Below are 6,000 nucleotides of genomic sequence, written 5' to 3' on the forward strand. Positions count from 1 at the left end.
AATTTCTTTCCTTTTCGAGAAATTGGTGCGGTTTTCACTCCAAGGTTATAAGCTTATCCGGTCCATGGTGCGTAAGCTTTTATAAGCCTAAAAGACAGTTAGTTCTACGTCGGATAGTCCGGTATCTAATATTTGTACCTTCGCTCTGTAGCCCCACGTTGGGCGCCATGTCGCGTGCACGTCCCATTTACCGGTTCCGTTAGAACTTATGATACGGTGCATCCATCAGGGTTCTAGGGGATGTCGGCGAGTTTTATCGTATCAGACCCGGGTTTGGACCACCTAATTAGAATTGTGTCTTTTATTTTAAAGGTGAAATGACTTGCACGAATAGTAATCCCCAGAGTAGTCCACTTCTTTTAAACTCGTTACCTTTTGGTTAAGATACTAGAGAGAAGTCTGGAGGCAAGCCAAGCCTCTCAGCAATTTTTTGGATTATCTGGATTAATTGCGCCTCTAACAGCTTATGTGGGAGGTTGGTAACTATAAAATGATTTATGCTAGTTGATCAGGCTAACATAAGTTTTATCAATTTACTTAATTAATCCAACCCCTCCAGCTGGTAGAGACTTTTTCAACCTGCAATCAGAGCCAAAAATAACCTCTAATATTCTGGTTTTATCGCCCTTAAGACAACTCGTTACTCGCAAGGAGGGGGGAGTTAAACTCTCCTTATCTTAAGGTTTCTTTATATTATTTTATTATAAACTGTAAAGTAAGTCCTGATAATTCAGAGACCTATGATCGACATGCTTACCTCTGTGCAATTATGGCCAGGGCTCCAAACGTGAAGCTTTAGAGAAAACCTGAAAGAATCAGGATTATGTTTCTTTTTCAAAAAAGGTTTATTACAAAATCAAAAATACAAAAATGGGTAAATAAAAAACAACTGCTATCCCCCACGGAGGGATTAGTTCAAAATGATTAAATAAGAGTTAGTTTACACTAGCTCCTGTCTTCTGAGAATCTTCCGTCCAGTCTCCTTCCAACAGCTTGTCTAAGCTCTGCTTCTCTCCAAAAAACTGCCTGTCATCCCACATCCAGCAGGACGGGGGATGACCCCTCCAAATCTGCTCTGTCTCTTCTTGTCGCCTGCCCCAGCTCTCTCTCTCAATGTCCATCTGCTGTTCAGAGCTGTTCTTATATACCCTTCCTGGACCAGCTTAAGGTCATGGGGTCATTTACCAGATACACACTTTGTAGCTCAACACAAAACATTTGGTGTCATTTTCACTACATGCAGCATTCTTCTTAACACAGGTCATTACATCATCTTTTGCAGTATTCTTCAGTTTCTCTCCAATGTTCCTGAGAGGGCTTCTGGATCTGATGGGCTTGTCTTCACTCTGTTCTCCTCCAATCCCATCTTTCCAAGCCAGGGGTGGATCCAGGGGTGGGGCCAGCCAACCTGACCTTTTGCCCAGTTCTGTCCTCTTGTCCCTGTGACCCTTGTGTGACCCTTGTTTCTGACCACAGTTCTTTGACCTGCAGCCCAGCTCCTGTCGGCTGGCTGATTTTGCTCACACAAGCCAGTCCAGTGTGGCTCACCTTTTGACCCCGTACTTGCCACTGTCTTTGGCATGTGGGGACTCGCAACACCTGGCCAGGTGAGAGACATAGTCCCTCCACCGTGTCCTGGGTCTACCTTTAGGTCTCCTCCCGGTTAGATGTGCCCAGAAAACCTCACCAGGGAGGCGTCCAGGAGGCATCCTGACCAAATGCCCGAGCCACCTCAACTGGCTCCTCTCGACGTGCAGGAGCAGCGGGTCTACTCCGAACCCCTCCCGAATGACCGAGCTTCTCACCCTATCTCTAAGGGAGAGCCCAGCCACTCTGCGGAGAACACTCATTTTGGCCGCTTGTATCCGCAATCTCGTTCTTTCGGTCACTCCCCAAAGCTCATGACCATAGGTGAGGGTAGGAACATAGATCCACCGGTAAATCGAGAGCTTCGCCTTCTGACTCGGCTCTCTCTTCACCACGACAGACCGGTACAACACCAGCATCTCTGCAGATGCAGCACCAATCCACCTATCGATCTCATGCTCCAGTTTTCCCTCACTCATGAACAAGACCCCGAGATACTTAAACTCCTCCACCTGGGGCAGGACCTCATTCCTTACCAGCAGAAGGCATTCTACCCTTTTCTGAATCAAGACCATGGTCTCAGATTTAGAGGAGCTGATTCTCATCCCAGCTGCTTCACACTCGGCTGCGAACCGCTCCAGCAAAAGCTGAAGATCACGTTCTGATGAAGCCAACAGGACCACATCATCTGCAAAAAGCAGAGACCTGATCCTCAGGCCACCAAAACGGATGCCCTCCACACCTTGGCTGCACCTAGAAATCCTGTCCATAAAAGATATGAACAGAATCGGTGACAAAGGGCAGCCTTTGCAGAGTCCAACTCTCACTGGGAACGAGCCCGACTTACTGCCGGCAATGAGGACCAAGCTCTGACACGGGTCATACAGGGACCTAACAGCCCGTATCAGAGGGCCTGGTACCCCATACTCCCGGAGTACCCCCCACAGGGCCCCCCGAGGGACGCGGTCAAACGCCTTCTCCAAATCCACAAAACACATGTAGACTGGTTGGGCAAATTCCCACGCACCCTCCAGGATCCCCCTAAAGCCGGGCGTACACTGTGCGACTTTTTCACTTTTTTGAGCCGATTTTCCAGTCGTGCGAGAATCCACGACATCGGGGCGAGTTTTGCGCCGAGCGGTCGTGTAGTGTACAGGGGGTTACGAGAGGCGATTAACACCACGTGACCAGCTGTCGATCAGCAGTCGTGAGGTCGCACGGACTTCTGGCGTGTTTAAAATTTCGCTCGTCCGTCGTGAGGATATCGCACTGTTGAAGTGGCGCTGCGAGCAGCTGCGACCCAAAAAGTATCAGAACCGCTCACGGCGCATGCGCAATCCTTCATCAACGCCGCTCGCTATTTCCCTAATAACACACGCTGTTCGTTTTTGTTTCTACACATTTTTTTACTCACAAAGATTGTCAAGAAAACGTGTTTGTCGTGTTCATGTCAAATTAAACTGATCACAAAACACAGATTTACTTTCTTTATTTCGTTTTCCTCATCCAACTCCCATAAATCCCTGTGTGTCCTCCTGCAGCACTCCTGAAGGACAACAGGCAAAACAAGACAAAAAAGTCTGACATGTTGAGTAAAAACTGCTATTTTTAGCATATTTTAGGTCCGACGTGTTGCTACCAGACGTACAGTGTGAGCAGTCAGGTCGCATGCGAGAACTGGGTCGTGCAGTGTGAGCACATGACTCGTGAGATCTGCTCTGCGAGGAAGTCGTACAGTTTGAGCTGAAGCTGAACGCTGCGAGTGAAAAAGTCGCACAGTGTATGCCCGGCTTAAGGGTATAGAGCTGGTCCAGTGATCCACGGCCAGGACGAAAACCACATTGCTCCTCCTGAATCTGAGGTTCAACAATCCCACGGACCCTCCTCTCCAGAACCCCTGAATAGACCGTACCAGGAAGGCTCAGGAGTGTGATCCCCCTGTAGTTGGAACACACCCTGCGGTCCCCCTTTTTAAATAAGGGAACCACCACCCCGGTCTGCCAGTCCAGTGGGACTGCCCCCGTTGTCCACGCGATATTGCAGAGCCGCATCAGCCAACGCAGCCCCACAACATCCAGAGCCTTAAGGAACTCTGGGCGGATCTCATCCACCCCCGGAGCCTTGCCATAGAGGAGCTTTTTAACCACCTCAATGACCTCAGCACCAGAGATTTGAGAGGCCAAACCAAAAGTCCCCAGACTCTGCTTCCGCACTGGAAGACGTGTCGGTGGGATTGAGGAGGTCTTCGAAGTATTCTGCCCACCGATCCACAACGTCCTGAGTAGAGGTCAGCAGCACACCGTCCCCACTATAGATAGTGTTGGTAGCGCACTGCTCCCCCCCCCCCCCCCCCCCCCCCCCCGAGGCGCCGGATGGAGGACCAGAATCTCCTCGAAGCCGTACGGAAGTCTTGCTCCATGGTCTCACCGAACTCCTCCTATGACCTGGTTTTTGCCTTGGCGACCACCCGAGCCGTTCCGCTTGGACTGCCGGTACTCATCAGCTGCCTCTGGAGTCCCACAGGCCAAAAAGACCTGATAGGACTCTTTCTTCAGCTTGACAACATCCCTAACCGCCGGTGTCCACCAGCGGGTTCGGGGATTACCACCACGACAGGCACCGACGATCCTGCAACCGCAGCTTCTGTCGGCCGCCTAAATAATGGAGGCACGGTCCACTCAGACCCAATGTTCCCCGCCTCCCCTGGAACATTTAGGAAGTTCTGTCGGAGGTGGGAATTGAAGCTCCTTCTGACAGGAGACTCTTCTAGAAGTTCCCAGCAGACCCTCGGGATACGTTTGGGCTGTTTTTTCCCTTTCTTTATATTATTATTCACAACTTTGACTTTTCCCATTCTCTTTTTTTTTCATTAAAAAATTGTTTGTGAAGCGCCTCGTGATTTTTACAGTGCTCTAGAAAAGATTGTTTCTTCTACTTCAGAGCAGCTGCCTGTGTTCAGTGTTTGAACAGCTTTTAAATGAAATAAAAGCAGAATCAAATGGATAAACAGCTTTTCTTTTGAATACTGAATTTTTAATAAATCTGTATAAATGCACTAATGGTATGTTTTATTATCGGTGCATGCTCACCTCCTTGTTTCCTCTCCGTGTATTTACCAGAAACTGGGATCACACCAGACTTGCTCCAGCTTTTATTTCTCCGTCTCTGATTATTTCTGCTCAGCTGAATAAACCTGCTGACAGGATGTCCTCCCCGCTATCAGAGACAATTAAGGCTGGACTCTGGACCTGCTGATTACAGGATCAGCCTCCTCACGAAGAAAAAAACACCAGGAGCACAACAAAAAAAAAAAAAATCCAGGATTCCCCTCTCAGTCTGAGTGAAAGTGAACTATTTAACTCATACTTTTATTTATTAGTAAATAACTAATCATTCATCAGTTTTGGTTGAAGTGATTACAGCTGATTTCTGCTTGTTACCTCCCTGTTTCTCTGAGCTCAGACCGGCTCTGCTGCACATTTATGTGGCAGTGTAAGCGTCATCAGGCTTCTGGAGAGCCTGATGAGCTGCTGCAGGTGATTCAAACTCCCGTCTCAAGCTAGCCCATTAGTTGTACTCCTGACACATCTACAACATGTAAAAAAGGTTCTTGCTTGAAAGATAAAACCAGACGATGCTGTTACTCTCCAGTACAACTGTTACGTACCGTATGGAGTCCATCTGGTGAATTAAAAGGATTATTGTTAACCATTTCTTTTCAGATTGTTAAATTGTTGCTTTAGCAAACAGACAAGTTTACGTTATTGTAAATCATTCCTACAATAAAATGTTTTCCACGTTGTTCCTAATTGCTGGCTAAAGCAACAGTAAATATTCTGCACAGAAATCTCTTCAGTCCAGTGCCACCAGAGGTGCTCCACAGCATATCAATCAAATCAAAGATACTTTATTAATCCCAGAGGGAAATTAGAGTTTCAGTACACACAATTTAGAGATCAGACATACATGGGCAAGACACATGACAAGAATTGGTGACTGTGGTCATTCGCAACCCTGAGTCGCGCTACCTTAATAGAGATAAGAGGGTTACATGAGGATTGGTTCAGGTGGAGGGAAAAAAGGCACTTCAGAATTACCCTCCCACCAGGAGGGCAGCTTTGCTCTGCAAAAAAAAACACCTCAGATATGCAACAGACTTCAGACAACACATTATAGATACTCCAATAGGAGGGGGGGGGCTGGGATCCTGTTTCCCCCAGCGAGAGCAGCCATCTACGGCGCTCAGCCACTGTAGCCACAGGTGGGAGGGAGATCTCGGGAGAAGCGCATTGACTCCTGCAGGTTGATGACCTCGCCAGGCTGAGGTCCACCAATCCAAAGGTGGTGGTGGTGGTGGGGGGGGGGGGGGGGGGGGGGTAGGTCGGGTTTTCACAGCATCTGTCTGCATTCCTT

At 48.3% G+C, this 6,000-nt stretch overlaps 1 protein-coding gene across 1 annotated transcript in view; it reads right to left on the minus strand.

The window, feature by feature from the left end:
• Positions 1-4,820, minus strand: part of thnsl2 (threonine synthase-like 2) — a 29,218-nt gene extending 24,398 nt beyond the window's left edge. The window contains exon 1 of the mRNA XM_015943356.3: positions 4,677-4,820. The gene's annotated coding sequence lies outside the window, so the exon portion shown is untranslated. The remainder of the gene's footprint in view (positions 1-4,676) is intronic.
• Positions 4,821-6,000: the final 1,180 nt, after the last annotated feature.

Source organism: Nothobranchius furzeri, chromosome 6 (genome assembly GCF_043380555.1).
Source record: "Nothobranchius furzeri strain GRZ-AD chromosome 6, NfurGRZ-RIMD1, whole genome shotgun sequence".
Taxonomy (NCBI): domain Eukaryota; kingdom Metazoa; phylum Chordata; class Actinopteri; order Cyprinodontiformes; family Nothobranchiidae; genus Nothobranchius; species Nothobranchius furzeri.